We start from the raw sequence: 18732 nt of genomic DNA, 5'->3' as shown, positions 1-18732 counted from the left end.
TCGGGGCTCCCCATGGTGAACTGCTCGGCCTGATAAAACCCTTGTCTAGCAGCTCCTGCACCCGTGTAGACAACTCCTGCATCTCGGGAGGAGCCAACCGATATGGTGCCTTGGCTATCGGTGCCGCACCAGGGACCAGATCGATCCGAAACTTAACCTGTCTTTTCGGAGGTATTCCGGGTAGATCTTTCGGGAACACATCCGGGTGCTCTCAAACCACTGGTACATCATCCACTATCGCCTTACCCTTATCCTGGGCATCCATGACATAGGCGACATATCCTACGCAACCCTGCGGGAACGACTGTATGTCAAGTTCTCGAAGTGTGAGTTTTGGTTATGAGAGGTCCAGTTCCTAGGACATCTCGTTAACCGAGATGGGATTTTGGTCGATTCGGCCAAGATCGAGACCGTGATGCAGTGGGAGGTTCCAAAATCTCCCTCAGAGATAAGGAGTTTCTTGGGTTTGGTGGGATATTATAATAGATTTATGCAAGACATCTCCAAGATCTTAGTACCCCTCACTTGTCTGACGAGGAAGGGAGTGGATTTCTGATGGGGCCCTGAGCAGTAGGTTTCTTTTGATACACTGCGACAGAGGTTATGTGAGGCCCCGGTGTTGACCCTTCTTTAGGGTGTTGAGGATTTCGTGGTATTTTGTGATGCATCCATCACTGGTTTTGGGGCGGTCCTTATGCAGAGGGGACGAGTGATTGCTTATGCTTCGCGGCAGCTGAATCCGTATGAGGTGCGATATCCTACTCATGACCTGGAGTTGGGGGCAGTGGTGTTTGCCCTTAAGATTTGGAGACATTATCTATATGGGGTCCGTTGTACTGTTTACACAGATCACAAGAGTTTTCGATATATTATGGACTAGCCAAACCTGAACATGAGGTAGCACATGTGGCCGGACGTGGTCGAGGATTATGACTGCGAGATCCTTTACAGTCCGGGTAAAGTGAATGTGGTAGCGGATGCCTTGAGTCGCAAGTCAGTTGGACCTTCAACGAGAGATATGTGTATGAGGATATCCATTGATTCTTAACTTTTGGATTTGATCAGAGAGGCACAACCACATGAATTTAGGAAGGAGAACTGGAAACAGGAGAGGATCAGGGGTGAGATCGATAGGTTTGTCACCGATAGTCGGGGGTTATTGACCCGGTGTGGTTGGGTTTGGGTTCTAGTTTCTAGTGAGATCAGGAAGATAGTGTTGGAGGAGGCTCATAAGTCTCCCTTTTCTATACACCTGGGAGCCACCAAGATGTATCAGGATTTGAGATTATGTTACTGGTGGTCATGTATGAAGAGGGAGATAGCTTGGTATGTTGAGAGGTGCTTGACCTGTAGGATGGTCAAGGTCAAGCATCAGAGGCCACATGGAAAGCTGCAGTCTTTGAAGGTTCCTATGTGGAAGTGGGAACAAATCACCATGGATTTTATCACCAAGTTGTCGAAGACTGCTAAGGGTTTTGATGCTATATGGGTCATCGTGGATCGATTGACCAAAAGTGCCCACTTTTTGGCCATCCGGGAGAGCTCTTCGGCTGAAACGTTGGTGTATGTTCGAGAGATTTTTGCTCATCATGGGTTTCCAGTTTCCATTGTATCAAACCGAGATGTTCGGTTCACTTCCCGATTCTGGCAGAAGTTTCATGAGGAACTGGGAACGAGGTTACATTTCAGCACTGCTTATCATCAACAGACAGGCGACCAAAGTGAGCGGACCACACAGACACTTGAGGATATGTTGAAGGCCTGTGTTATAGATTTTGGTGGAAGTTAGGATTCATACCTACCTCTTACGAAGTTCTCCTATAACAACAACTATCACTCCAGCATTGGTGCCCTCCTTTTGAGCTCCTTTATGGTCGGAGGTGTCGTACTCCAGTTTGTTGGGGGGAGGTTGGCCACAGAGTCATGGGAAGGACTGAGGTAGTCCTTCAGACCATGGATCCTATTCAATAGATCAGGTAGAGATTGTAGACAGCTCAGAGTCGGCAGAAGAGTTATGTCGACCGGCGCCGATCAGAGTTCGAATTTCAGGTCGGTGATATGGTACTATTGAAGGTCTCTCCCTGGAAGGGTGTGATATGCTGCAAGAAAAAGGGGAAATTGGGTCCCCGGTATATTATACCATTCCGAGTGATAGCCAGGGTAGGAAGGATTGCCTACCGGTTGGATTTGCCAAGTGAGCTCAGCCAGATCCACAACACTTTCCATGTTTTTTAGTTGTGGAAGTGTGTGTTGGACGATGAGGCAGTGGTCCCCTTGGATGATATTCAGGTTGATGAGTGCCTGAATTATGTGGAGAGGCTGATAGTGATAGTGGAAAGGAAGATGAAGATTCTGTGCAACAAGGAGATACCTTTGATAAAGGTTCAGTGGAGCATAGGAAAGGCTACGAGTGGACCTAGGAGCCGGAGGGGGAGATGGTGGAGCATTATCCTAAGTTGTTCGCGACGGCTGACTTCGAGGACGAAGTCTAGTTCAATTAGGGGAGAATTGTAACATCCTGATATTGAGGTTTTTTCAATTATAACCCTATGTATGATTAAATATTGCATTTTGGTCCTTGAGTATAAGAAAGTGTACAAAATGGTCCATAGTTGCATTTTGGTAATTTAGGCATTGGAGTAGTACGTTGGGCATACGTTACGTATGTTGAGCGTACTATGGCGAACCCTAGTACGCAGGGCGTACACCTCGTACTTTGGGCGTATGTGGAGAAACTCCAAACCCTAATTTTTATGGTTTGGTCCATATATAAACACCATTATAGCCTCACTTATCACTCTCTCATCAGCCCCCATCTAAGATTTTGACCCTCTATCAAATCCTAAGTGAGAAAGAGTGTTTTGAGCTCATTTGTGTGCCTTTTTGGTGTTCTTGAAGAAGGAGAAGTTGGTGTAGGAACCTTAAAGCTTGGAAGCAACTTAGATATGGGATTCCACGCTTGCTAGCAACATCTTGGGGGTAAAAAGTTCACATCTTAATCACTCTATCTTGTAGATCTAGCCATTTCCTCCTTTAGGGCACTTTTTGGTCCCAAATATGGTGATTCTTGAGCATAGCATGTTCTTTATCAAATAACTCGTCCTTTCAAACCTTATGGGGGGTCTTAAGTCGTAAAAATGTGGTCTTGATGGTTAGTTTTACTCCATGCATGCTATAGAAGGTCTTAATGCATTAAGATGTTAATATTTTGTGTTTTAAGCACTTAATGGACAGGCAAAGTCATAAAGTTGGAAACTTTATGACTCATGATGCTATTTTAGCCTTGGATCTGTAATTGGACGTGTTAAGTCGAAGAAATAAGTGCTTAATAGGCTAAGAGGAGGGCTGCTGCGTATGCTGGGCGTACCACAGGGTACGCTGCACGTATGTAGATCTGGCCCAATTGCATCAGACGTGCTTGTACGCTCCGCGTACCTCCGGAGTACGCCCCACGTACGAAGCCTGAGTTGACCCGGCTGTGTGACTCGATTGACTTGTTGACTTTGACCAGTTTTGATCAAGGGTATTTGTGGGGCGATGTTATTAATTTAGAACAGAAATGTTTTGACATTTAGGATTTGGGTTGATCCGGTATTTGGGAGTAGAGTATTGATCAGATATTCGTCAGACTCTGAGGTGAGTTTTCCTCACTAGACTTATGGGTCGAAGGCACCAAGGCCAGCCCATTGGATTGATATCTTGTTTACCGTATGATGTTATGTTGTTATGATCCGTAAGATCCGTATGATTATCTGTATTTACCGGCTTTATGTTCATGTTTGTTTGTTGCATATGTCGATATGTTGGTTTGGGTTAGGCGGTCATGCTTTGTGTTGTAGGCCAAGACACCCGGGGACGACTGGATAGGCTGTAGGCCCTAAGAGGCGGTCCAGTCAGGCCAACGGCCCGCAGAGCGGCTCAGATAGGCTGCAGGCCTTGCGAGGCGGTCCGGTCAGGCTGACTGCTCTTGGAGCGGTCCAGATAGGCTGTAGGCCCTGTGAGGCAGTCCAGTCAGGCTGGTTGCTCATGTTTGCATGCTTGTTTGTTATGTTTATGTGGTGGTACTTTGGGGGAACTCACTAAGTGTTGGCTTACAATTTTAGTTTTGTTTCATGTACTTCAGAGGACCATGGCACGGCGAAGGCGTGACCGTACACATCCTTTTTTTATGATTGATTAGATCTTGGGAGACTCTGTATTTGAATAATGTTTTGAAAACAATGATTATGTAAACACTTCTTTTCAGTAAATGGGTTATTTTAAAAAGTTTAAATTTATTGTGATTTTTGAGGTGTTACATTGATAACCGAAGTGGAAACATTCCGATCTTCCTATGTGCCGAACTGATCTAGTGTCTTATCATATTTATGGTCGTACACCCGAAGGTACAAGAAAAAAGGCTTGGAAACCATTATACAATTGTTGCTTGTAAGTATATGGTTCTATCAATCACCTTTCTGCATACAACTTGTACTTCTTTGAGTTCCTATGTCCTTGATACATGGTGGTGACATCAAATCGTACTTTGTTCGTTCTTTCATGAAGTTCGGAATTTTAGGTATAGTTCGGTGTTGGGATGCGGTTCGACACTTCCACTTAGTTCGGTCCATAATGTAGTTCGATGATATTTATGGTTCAATGGTATTTGTTGTTCGGTAGTATTTGTAGTTCAGTTTTCGTGAGGGTGTAGGCGTAGTGATTAACCTTATACGCTATTAGTCACCTTATTAACTTTATGATAATCGAAGTACATTCACATCGATCCATATTTCTTTTTCATGAACAGCACCGGTGTGCCCCATGTTGAAGAACTAGGACGAATAAAGCCTTTATCGATCAATTCTTGCAACTAAGACATTAATTCATGAATCTTCGTAGGAGCGAAACAATACGGAGAATAGGATATCGGAAGAGCTACTGGTACTACTGTTGGATTAGATGTCTAAGCCCATAACTATTATTGGTATGTACTCGACCCGAGAGTAGCATGGTCCATTTGGGTTGCACTTCACCGGAACAATTTGTATGGATAGTCTTTTGAGAATAGTATGTCTATGGTTTATTAATATATTATAAGTTATAATATATTAATATGAAATCATATTATTTAATTAGTATTGGTCAAGAATTAATTTGGAATTAATTCTTTGATCAAAAGGAGACTAATTAAATATGGACTCTTATATATATATATATATATATATATATATATATATATATATATATATATATATATGGACTCTTATATAATGGGCCAATAATTATTTAAGATGGGCTAAGCTTGCATGGATAGTCCATGGAGCTTTTAACCCATGGATCCTATGTAAATGAAAGGTCATGGGTATTAGGGTTTACATGGATGTAACCCTAATCCACCATACTATATAAAGAGGTCATTGGCACTTGAAATTTGCATTAGAGTGTGAAGAAAGAGGGCATAGCCGATTTTGAACAAGTATACACTATTCTCTCAAGCTTTCCAAGTTATTTTTGTGATTTGTGATTCCATTTGAGGCTTCCACACTATTGGGGCTAAGCTCTTAAAGGTTCAAGACTTCAAGCTCCATCAAAAGGTATGTCATCTAACTAGACTCTTGTAGTATAGTTGCTCCATAATATGCTAGTTAGGATGATGCTTTGGAATTTTGTATATTTGCATGTATAATAGTGAATACATAGATCCAAGGCACATAGGGTTGCATGCACACCATAGGAGTGTTAGAATGCTCAAAACCCATCAGTGTTATCAGAGCCTAGGCTTGGTTTTCAGTTATACTTGATGCAATTGCTGAAAAAATCGAAAATCTGGCCTTCTGGACAGTGGACTCGCCGAGTCCAAGAGGAAATTCATCCTACTTGTCGAGTAGGTTCATACACTCGACGAGTAGGAGGCCCTGAGTGCATATTTTCAACTTTTAAGGCTAGAATTGGACTAGAATCATTACCCTAAGCTGTTTTTGATCTTATAAACCAGTTTTGATATGGTAATGATCATTCTAATCCAATTCAAAAGATAATTGTCAATAGATTCATTTTTTGTATTAGTTTAGTGGTTAGGCTAATTACATGAAAATTGTTTGATTTGAATTGTCTTGTTCATATGAGTTTAATCTAGATCATAGTTTTTCTTGACATGTTTGTTTGTTTATTAGATGATCTAAATGGCCTTTAATGTATTCCATAATTTGTCCTCAAGTTATGGAAAACCAAAAGTCTTTCTTGTTAATGAGTCTTTAAAAGTCATGAGTTATGGTTTTGAAGAGTTTTTTCCATAAATTGTTTTATGACTTCCATAACTTGTCCTCAAGTTATGGATTTCCAAGAGTCTTGCCATTAAAATCCATATTAAACTCATATGTTATAGATTCCAAAAGTTTTTTGAATTGTTCAAAACTTGCCCTCAAGTTTTGGAATTTGTAAAGTTGCACTTTTGAATACTTTAGTTCCAAACCCTAGAATTTTAAATACCTTAAAGTTCAACCCTTATACTATTATAATATTATAGGTTTAATATTTATATATATGTATAAGAATAAGTCGGTCTTACCGTTAGTAGGCCTCATTCACGAAGCCGGTCTATAAGGGGGGTATAAGGTTGCTGCCTATAAAATGACAGTTTAATGGGTGTCCACTCTCACCCACCGCTTCCTTGACTGGTGGAGGATCGTTAGCCGAATGGGTTGGACAAGGACTATAATTTTCATTAAAAGTATAATGATAAATACTAAGTAACTAAACACTTATAAATTCCTAATCTTAGTTACTTAGGAAAATGTGAAATTGGTGCGAACCCATGAAATTACACTTTGTACCTTACCAAGTCGTTGGTGGAGCGTGTGTGGGTAACCGACACACTAACATGGACTAGTAAGAGTGGCAAAGGGTGACTTAATGTTTATCATAGATCGGTGGAGCACGTGTGGGTGACCGGCATATCGATTAGGTGATACAATTAAGGGTACCAAGTTAATTTGCATGGTTATTCACACCTTGTTTGTGATCCTCGACATCCCAGTCACAAACTTGAGAGGGCACAATCGAGATTTAAACATGCCATTGAAAAGTTCAATGAATCTCAAAAGATCTAGGAGTTTCAATCCAATTAAAACTTAATACTATTTCGTTTTTCATGGTGGAAATTGGTGAATCGTCATTCGCCTACCTTCAAATATTTTATAGCTTGGATTACGGCATCCCTCTTCCAAGTTATAAAATATTGTGTTGGGACCTAGCCTTAATATTTCAGATTGGGTGTTATATTAAGGACTTAAATCAACTAACTTGAATTTCTCCCATTGTAGATGTCTAGATCAGACAACTATGGTCTTCACAAATCCCTTGGAAAAATCTTTCCTAATGAAGATGATGTCCCGCGATTGGATCATGGAAATCATACTTCTCTTCCTCCACCTCCTCCAATAATTCTCCCTGACCCACAAGCTCGAAGACTTGAAAAGTTCAGGATCACTCAATCCCTATTGGATAGTAAACACAAAGATGGAAAGCTTATATGTGCTCATGTCTTGGACATGAAGCTGCATATTGACAGGCTAAGGATGTTGGGTGTCGTCTTCCCAAGGAAGTTGGCTATTGACTGGGTCCTTCAGTCAATTCCTGAGTCATATAGTGAGTTCGTTAAAGACTACTATGTGACAGATCACGACATGACCCTAATTGATCTCACCAATTTGCTAATTGCTGCCGAATCAGCAATGATTTGGCGCAATGGTCAAGCAAACCTGATTGGAAGGTCTACATACCAAGTTGACATGGACATCCCAGAAAAGATTCCTTCTCCTAAAGGAAAGGAATTGGGCATGGTCAAAAGTTTTGATCATAAGAGAAAGGCCAAATCTGAGACTGCTCCATGTGAGCCTGTGTGTTTCTATTGCCAAAGACAGGGACATTGGAATCGAAGCTGCCCAGACTACCTGAGAAGTTTAATCAAAATGTATGGTTCTGCTTCAGGTAAGTCTACTATCTAACGCTGTTAAGTTTCTAATTGTTGATTCTTAATACATGATGTAACTAGGTTGCATTTTGATGTTTGGCATGATCAAGCAAAGGGGAGGAAGCTTAAAAGAAGAGTATGTTGAATCTGATCGTGGAGATGGATTTCAATCGCATGGTTTGAAGATCAGATTTCTGAGCTACTGCTTGAGAGTTATGATAGATTGCTAGGAAATATGTAATAGCATAGTTTTTCACTTATAATTGCATTGTAAGGAAAAGTTTTTCCGCATTTTATAAATAAATAAAATTTTGTTTTTGTGTTATTTTATATCTCCTTGCAACGGCATTTATGAAAAATTGATGTTTGTATGTTTCTAGCAATATTGAAAATATGAATTTGATTCTTCCACTTGTGGTAGTGTCTAAATTTACCAAATAAGGAAAGATTCTCATCACCCAAGTTTCAATTGGACTGAAACTTGGAATCATGCAAGTTGTATTGTATGATGAATGAGAATTTTCATCTTTGGAAAATTAAGACTAATTCCTTGTTCACATGTATATGTGAGTCAAGTGAAGGACTAGGAGACCGGGTACACTTGGCTGTGCACTGATCAGGTCCACCACAAATAACGATAAGGCTATTCGTCATGATTTACTAAAGTTTAGTAAATATGGTTATACTTACAAGTTTAAGTGTAATTCTGAAGCATTGGAAAAGTTTCAATGTATGGCAGAACGAATGAGAAGAATCAAACTAGGCAGAAAGATAAAAGTTTCTCAAATCTGAAAAGATGGGAGAGTACTTTACTATCATGATCATCTTAATGATTATGAAACCATATCACAATTGAGCCTCTAAGGACATCTTAGTGCATTCTTATGGCTAAGAAGAGGAGTCATGAATTGTTGAAGTGGTTAAATCAAGAAGATGAGTCATACTTCGTTCCAAAACAATTCTTAGAGTCATACTCCAAGATTGTAACGTGAGTGACATATCTTAAAGAAGGTTTATAACACTTGTCAAATGTAGAGTAAAATGTTTTCTACTCTTGTACATTTGAATTTGGTAAGTTGTGATGTTTTGGATAAAACAAAGATCAACTAAGGCCAATTGTGTGAAGTGTTTGTCTTGATAAAAGTCCGCACTAACTCTTGAATATTTATTTGTCAAGCAATGTTCCTTGACAAAGTGAATCATATATGTCAAGAGGTCAGTAGGAGTCTTAAAGATCTTGACAAGTTTCAAGAACTAATCAAGAATAAACCTATTGTTAAACACTAGCACACGACTTGAGGTTTATAACCTATCGTGCTGACATAATTCTTGTTTCTGTGCCCATTCCAGTTAAAGTTGACTATGCATGTGAGTTCTGAGAGTTCTCAATTGGTTGCATAACAACCTGGAAGCAATGGTAGGCCCTTGTGCTGCCAGGTGGCAAAAAATTAAGATTGAACAAGTTCAGTCCATATGAGTTTGAATTTGTCACTAACATTGTCTTGTAATTATGGTCTTGACAAATTCACATGGATAGGAACACATACACCATAAAATCTAAGTGTTATAAGGTTTCTCTTCGATTCATGAAAATGATGGTGAGGAAACGCTTTCACAAAGAAGATTTTAAGTAGATAGCAATTGTGATATTTGCATTCTCAAAGTCGTTAGTGGAGCGTGTGTGGTTAACCGGCACACTAACATGGACTTGTGAGAAATGGCAAAGGTCTAAACAAATGAGACTATGATTACGACATACCTCTTCATAGTTCTTAAATTGTTTAGACACACATGTGAGCTATCTAAGGGAAGGTATATGAGTTTAAGAAGCTTAGATAAAGTCTTATCGAAGCATCTAGTATCAGAAATCTGAACTTTGGTAAGAAAGTCAACAAAGTGTCGATTTCTAGAAGTCCAGCTGATTTCTGAATACATGTCAAAGCTAGTGGGAGCATAAGTGTTATGCTAATAAGATAATAATTATTATGCTAGTGGGAGCATAATTAATTATGGTAAATATTTCAAGTTAGCAATGTTAATTATAGAAAACAAAAAGTTTCAATTCGTGAAGTTGCAGGGGTTGAAAAAGTTGTTTTTGCTATAATTAAGGGAGAGGAATTCATACTTCATTTCAATTCTAAAAGCTTAGATTGAGATTTTAATCACATTTAGTCAAATATATATATGAATGTTATGTTGGAATGGTTCAACATAAGGAAATTCTATATATGGATGTGTTAATTGCGTTCTCAAATTTTGAATATGATTACGGCATCCCTTTTCATAATTCGAATTTTGAGAACATGGCAAATAATATAATATTCTCATGTTCTAAATTTTTCCAAATGCCTAGGGCATTAAGAGGGAAAAAGCCAAAAAGGACTAGAATCGGTTATGACTAAAGTGGTTGAGCAACTGTTAAGGACAATCTAAGGTTCGCCAAAGATTGATCGCTTAAGGAAAGTTGGAAGTATGGTAATGGAATGACCATATTGACATTATTATGAATAGACAGGAGTCTATTAATAATGAATTGTCGTATGGCAAATGTGGAATGTTTCCATATTGGGGGGGTTGAAGAATAGATGAGAAAGTTAGAAACTTTTATGCAAGAAGGATGTTTAAAGGAATGTACTTTGAATTCGAGACTTCATTTCCATGGAATTGTCTTGTAACAATCTCCAAAGGAATATTTTGTAATTGGTCAAGTCTATGTGACTTTTGGTACCTAGACATTACAAAAGAATCATTGCATGATAGTTTAGAATATAACACTTCCTAGCAGCGACAAGAATTTGGAATTCTTACACTTGCATTAAGGATTTGGGATTGTGAAATGAGCATCATTGGAATCATGTTCAATTAATGTATTTCACATAGTAAGGATCATAGACAAACATACTGTGCATACTTGGAGTATGGCATAACTATTGTTTAGAAAACATAGTGTGCATGCTTGGAGCATGGGACAACTATTGTTTTAAATTCAAGTGTTAAGTTGATAAATCGAAACATTATACAATGAATAACGTGTAACCAATATGGTGATAAATAAAATGTGTTTTATTTATATTCATAAGTTCTGAGACCATATTGGATTCGATTATTCTTGTGTTTCACTTTGCATGTTTTGACTTCCCGAATAACTAGGTTATTCAAACTCTCCACAGTCAATCATACTTTGGAAGTAGGTATGAATCAAGACTGTCATGAATTGGGCTTGTAGATGTCTAAAGTGTTTAGACATAGCAAAAGTTGCTGCAACATTCATGAGTGCTCCTGGAATGAGATTCGAGTATTAGATTAAACCCACGCTCATTTGAATCACTTCATGGATTTTATCACGAGTGAATCATGGGACGATAATATCTTATATTCTTTAAATGGAGACGTGTGAGTTGTAGTTGCGAGTTGGTTGCACATTGACATATGTAAACGCAACCAGTAACTTGGTTGTTATAAAACATATCGTTGTGTGTGATTTGATGAGTAAGTACAAGTAAACATTTGGGTCGAAGTTAATCCGTTCCTTTTACCCTTGGAGGGATAAAAGCGATATCTGTGGGCCCCTCGATGATTTAGTGATGACACCCCTAAGTGCTTGGCCAAGCCTGGACTGATTTGATTTGTTCAATTAGTCAGTCGTCATAAATCGGAAATCGGGAAACAACAAATGGACAGAGAGAATGATTATAATCCATGTCTCGGTCCATATGATATCTAGAATGGAGGAATATATGATCCCTTATCTAATGGACACGTCATTTGACTAGGTCAGAGTTCGGCAGCGGCTTTAAGAGCTACGATTGCTAGTCGGGATCTTATAGTCATACTTGAATAATAGTTTTAGACTTATCCAAGTGGAAGACTATTGGATTAGATGTCTAAGCCCATAACTATTATTGGTATGTACTCGACCCGAGAGTAGCATGGTCCATTTGGGTTACACTTTACCGGAACAATTTGTATGGATAGTCTTTTGAAAATAGTATGTTTATGGTTTATTAATATATTATAAGTTATAATATATTAATATGAAATAATATTATTTAATTAGTATTGGTCAAAAATTAATTTGGAATTAATTATGTGATCAAAAGGAGACTAATTAAATATGGACTCTTATATATATATATATATATATATATATATATATATATATATATATATATATATATATATATATATATATATATATATATATATATATATATATATATATATAGAATGGGCCAATAATTATTTAGGATGGGCTAAGCTTGCATGGATAGTCCATGGAGCATTTAACCCATGGATCCTATGTAAATGAAAGGTCATGGGTATTAGGTTTTACATGGATGTAAACCTAATCCACCATACTATATAAAGAGGTCATTGACACTTGAAATTTGCATTAGAGTGTGAAGAAAGAGGGCATAGCCTATTTTGAACAAGTGTACACTATTCTCTCAAGCTTTCCAAGTTGTTTTTGTGATTTGTGATTCCATTTGAGGCTTCCACACTATTGGGGCTAAGCTCTTAAAGGTTCAAGACTTCAAGATTCATCAAAAGGTTTGTCATCTAACTAGACTCTTGTAGTATAATTGCTCCATAATATGCTAGTTAGGATGATGCTTTGGAATTTTGTATATTTTCATGTATAATAGTGAAAACATAGATCCAAGGCACATAGGGTTGCATACACACCATAGGAGTGTTAGAATGCTCAAAACCCATCAACTAGATCAATTCAAATATCTACTTGACGTTCGGGTGGCAATCCATGTAAATCATCAGGGAAAACTTCTAGAAAGTCTCGCACTACTTTTATATCTTCTAGTTTCATATTTTCTTTCATGGAGTCTAGAAGATAGGTTGTGAACAATTCACAACCTTTTATCACACATTTTCGAGCTTTTATTGCAGTAATTAAGCTTTGCATTCTCAGGTTTCTTTCTCCGTCAATAAAGACTTTTATGTTGGCTATCGACTTTACTGACTTTATCAATCGGTAGTAAATCAATATCAAAATTTCCCCGTCTATCTCAATAAGACACTTTCTATATATATTTTGTACACTGACATGTTCCCAGTAGCTACTCTGTTTCAACTTCTTCACTTAAAGGTTCAAAGGGAACATTTAATTTCTTTTGAAATTTATAATACACAAACGAATAATTTTCACCATAATCAAACATGATACTTGCAGTCAATGAATTTATAAGTAAAATACCTGACACCACATCATGTGTCCCACATGCATCTTCCAAAGAAATTCGAAACACACGTGCTTTGATTTTTGTAGGTTCCTCTTTCTTGCTTGTTGTACGAGTCACAACATCAAGTTTCCTCTTTGGACATTTGTTACTATAATGTCATTTTTCATGGAATAAATAACATTCGACATCTTTCAAATCTTTAATTTCACAATCCACCGCTTTGTGACCTTTTTTGCCACACCTAAAACACTCAATACTAAAACCTCCACATTCACCACGATAAAAGTTTCCACACTTCTTACGCTTTGGAACTTCTTCAGGTTTCGAACCACCAGTTGAAAAACTAACTTTCTTATTTGGATTGGAAGATTCACTATACAAACTCCTTTCACCCACTTATTTTTTGTTCTGACGCCTTACGATTTATCATATCTTCCACATTTAATTGCATCTTACAAAGTTGTAACACCCGACTTTTTAACACAAGACACGCCCAAAAATTTCACTTTTATTTAATAAAACACATTGGTGTACGCTGACATTAAAAATTCAGTACAAAAGTTTATCAACATGATCAGTTCAAAGAAAATAAAATACAATGATCCAAGCTGGGTATCACGCTCTCTTTTCTTCATTCATTACTCCTTAAATAAAGTTACCTAAAAAACACATATAAAAAATGATAAGCTATAAAGAGCTTAGTGAGTAATCCTTAACAATGACACACATAATTATTATGATATAAGAATGCACCACTCATCCGTGTATTGTTTCTCGAAACTCATTTACTTATTAAAGTTTACATTTACTCATTACTCAATTCATCATATTCTTTTTCTCTACTCCATCTCTATTTCTCTACTATTTATATACTTATTTACATTCTCTCTCTCTCTCTCTCCCCCCTCTCTCTCTCTCTCTATATATATATATATATATATATATATATATATATATATATATATATATATATATATATATATATATATCGCTATACCTATACAATATCTTTCCTTATCTTTATACTCACACTCTATCGCTCTCTGTCTATATACTTTTCTTCTCCATTACTCTCTCTCTCTCTCTCTCTCTCTATATATATATATATATATATATATATATATATATATATATATATATATATATATATATATATATATCCATCTCCCTCTTTTTCTATCTCTCTCTCCCTCTCTATGTATCCTTCCCCTTCTCTCTCTATCTCTCTCAATATCTCTCCCTTTATGTCTCCTTCTCACTCTCTCAATATCTCAACTATACTAACTCATTAACTCGTATGACAATAATCAATTATTTATCTCAATAATACTCACTCTGTATCTCCTATAGTAATATACAACTATATGTCTCAATCATAGTCGTTTATTAATTCATCTTTTAATACTCTATTTATATTTCGAATGTACTCATTATGAATATTATACTTCACAGTATATCTCAATTATTCTCATATATTTACTCAAATAGTAATGAAGAGCTATAATTCTCAATTATTCTATTTAATGACTCATATAGAATTAGGCAGCTAAATTTCTTAATTATCATAAATACCGAACTCATACGATATTAATAAATGACAATTCAAATATTATATTCAACTCTGAATATGTACAATAGTTTTCAGATATCTAGATATCATTAATCCAAAAAGAGGTAAGGTTACTCACTTGGTTAGTTAGTGAAGATTAACTAATATTCTGGCCTCCAACTCAACGTTGTTTTCCAATTCATCACTTGTCCAACCCTATTTAAACAATATATCAAGTTCATTAGAACTTGTCTAATCTTATCACTGTATCAACTACAATGATAAATTATTTGAGAATCGGTAACCAATTTTCACCGGTTACTCAAATTTCAAATATAATCACCTAACGACTCAACCCTGTAAGCCGTTAACCCAATCAACAAATCTCGGTAAATTAGGGTATTTAACCCGTAATGACCAGATTAATAATTAACAATTAACAATTCGCTGGGTTCGTAATAGCACCATATCATGAAATCTCATAACACATACTCGTGATTCGATTCTAACAACCCTCTACGAAATATTACGCATACATGTAATTATGTAATAACAGGATAAAAGATACCTTGGCTAATCTCGTAATTCAACCCTCGTATCCCCCACACACCAATATGACTCTTCGGTTATAAGCCTTTGGGAACACCTCCTGAGCCGCTCCCCCGACCGCATGTGCCAAGAGCCTTACAACGACACAAATGGATCCTATTTATATATCTGGACGCGCCATGTCGTGGTGATGAGGATACTCTATTTTTTGCCACGTGTCCACCGCTCGCCACATGTCGCTCTCTAACTAACACGTGTCCTCATGACTCAATTCATCACCGTGTCGTGGTGAGTATGCCACCACGTCATGGTGACTCGAGAGTTGACCGTTTGACTTTGACTTTCGTTTACTTTCTAGAAATAGCAACGTACTTTCATCTCAACTTCAAACGACCATAACTTTCTCATACGAACTCTGTTTTTGACGAACTTTATATCCACATAATCATCTCATAATGTTCTATCACTTTCTTCCTCTAATTCTTTCTTATTCTCACATATTAATACCTATTATGAAAATAGGTGTCACAAAAGTGTTCACCTTTTTCACTTCAACTTGATAATCAACAGGTAAACCTTTCACATAACGACTTACACGACTCTTTTCCTTTGGGAGTGTGTCTCCCAAAAACATGTCTGTGAACTTTTTGGTATACTCATCAACTGATAAATTTCCTTTTTGCAAACCAAAGAACTCGTCAACCAGCTTTTCCACATCACGGTTAACACAATATTATGCATTTATGCGTTTCACAAATTCATCTCAAGTCATTATTGCCTCTACATTATCCCCAAGTGTCTGGCACACTGTCTCTGACCAAGCAATGGATTGACTTTTAGTATTTGAGAAGCGTACAAAACCCTTTGACCATCTCTACAGCCGCTGGCCCTAAGAGTTCGAGTAATCTCAATGATGCATTTCATAGTAACTTTTGGATCGCGACTCCCTTCATATTCTTTTGGGTGGCATGCACGCCCAGCCTAGACAATGGGCAACACGTCCAGGGCCCATGTCTCTAGGGGCCCCAAAGATCCTAGAGTGTGTGTGTATATATATATATATATATATATATATATATATATATATATATATATATATATATATAAATTAGTTGTTTTTGTAATGTTGTCATATTTGTGTTTTTTTAATATTATTAATGATCTTTGTGAATTTATAACAGTGTCTATTTTCGATTTAATTTTTATTATATTTATGACTTTGAGGTGCCAAATTTTTTTCGCCTTGAGCCCACTATATCTTTGGACCGGCCACCGCCCTACATTAGATGTCGTTGGGCTGCGACACATGTATAACACACTCTAGTTTTTGCCATTGTCTTTTTTTTCTCTTAGTTTAATTAAATTTATTTATTTATCATTAAACAGACTATGTACCACAAAACGGTGAATTGACGGGTTTTTTTTTAAGGTTGGCTAAAAAAACACCATATTTTAGCATATAAACACCCTGCTTAGTTATTCAATTGTTTTTATTAGTTGAAATTATATTGTTTTTGGAACAAAAAACTAGATATAAAATAATAGGCTAGAGTTTTGTACTAATCCATAGTTGCTTTTGGAAAATAATTACCAACTCATTGTAGTTTAAAATTAATTATCTAAACATAGTGTTTTTTTTTTGTTTTTTTTTTATTTATCTTTTTAGTGGTTTTTAATGTGTTTTTTTTAATCTTTTGATTTAAAATATTTTTATTTCATATAAAATAGTATTCTACTACTTTCTTATATATTTCCAGACCACGATAACTCATCAATTTTTGATAACAATTTTTATTTGAAATAGTTAATAAATAAATCATATTGCAATAAACAATAATTTTTTTTCTTTTGGTTTTGTTTTAAGAATTCATTGTTTACAAAAATAGTATTTAACGTATAAGTTTTATAAAGTTACAGATACAAATAATAATAATAATAATAATAATAATAATAATAATAATAATAATAATAATAATAATAATAATAAATAAATAAATAAATAAATAAATAAGATTAACATAAACAGATAAATAATATGAAACTTGCACAAAAGTTTACATAATCATACATCCATCAACATAATCTGAATAAGTGCAACATAAATCACAAAAAACTTGAGCATTGTGAATATAAAAGGGTAAATTTATCATAAAACACCAAAAACTTTAACAAATCATACTCAAATGAACACTTTGTATCAGCGCACGCTTTTTTCTAAACCTAGAAGGACATGTCTTTCGATTTTGACCAGTCCACACATTCAACAACAAATTCAACAAAGATTAGTTTTTTCAATCCTTAAATGTCCATCGGACCATAATCTTGTGGAGTAAAGATGACTTCTTTCCTTTCATTTTAACTCTTAATTTCAAAACATTCATTGAATTTTATTCCGCATTAAACCTTAATAGTTATACTCGAGACTTCTGGTAAGTTATATGTTCTTCTTTGTCACAAATTTTCCATCTCGATAGCATAACAATGTAGTAAATTTCAATCCCATATCGATAAAAATATTTGAATAAACATGTAATCAATGTTGCAAAACTCCTTGGGCGTTCCTAGGCGGTCAACTAGCGCCTGGTGAGTATTCGGTCTAGGTGGAGAGTACTCGGATTAGATAAATTATATGAAAATAATTTTAGGAAAATTTTATATATAACAAATATAACAAGTTTATTAAAAATTATAACAAAATAGATGACTATCAATAATAATTATAGTTTTTTTTTTCTAAAAAAAAGTCGAAAATTTTGAAGTTTTCCGATTTTATCTGATTTTTACCGATTTTTTCAGATTCCGAATTGGAGCCGATTTTGACTGAATTTTAGCGATTTTTTTACTGATTTTGACCGAATTTGACCAATTCATAATTAGGCACCTCGGCCCCTACCCGATTCCGATTAAGCGGCCGATTAGGCTGATGTTTGCAACACTGCATGTAATATTATTTCAATTAATAAAACAAACATATTAATATACAAAATATATTGCGTTATATAAACCTATACCATGAAGTAAAAGATTAATACAAGACGCGTTAGCATGAGATCAATGTGTTCGTTGCCAAGAAAAAGTGACGCAAGTAGCAAACACAAATATGAATCAAATAAATAAATCCAAAGGCATGGAGCCTTGAAAATCCACAGTAGTATACTGAAAGTGATGCAGAAAAATACATTAGCATACAATCAAATATGGAATAAAAAAATCAACAGAAGCGATCATAAGGATAAAGGTTTTACCGGCACAGCACGGATACAAGCGGTTTCGGCAATGAGTGGGTAACGAGGAGGAACGACGTGTAGAGACGACTGAGAAGAAAACGGGTAGGATTTTTTTTATATAAATAAAAACCACAATTACTTCGTAATAAAATTTTAAATACCCTTATTTTTGTAATTACTTTTGTCAACTACAATGATTCCATAAAAAAATCGTTTATTTAGGAATAAATTACACGATTCGTCCCTCGTTCAAGTGTC

Source organism: Lactuca virosa, chromosome 5, assembly GCF_052849685.1.
Source record: "Lactuca virosa cultivar CGN04683 chromosome 5, Lactuca_virosa_CGN04683_v6, whole genome shotgun sequence".
In the NCBI taxonomy this organism is placed as follows: Eukaryota; Viridiplantae; Streptophyta; class Magnoliopsida; order Asterales; family Asteraceae; genus Lactuca; species Lactuca virosa.
Note: the sequence above shows the minus strand (reverse complement) of the source record.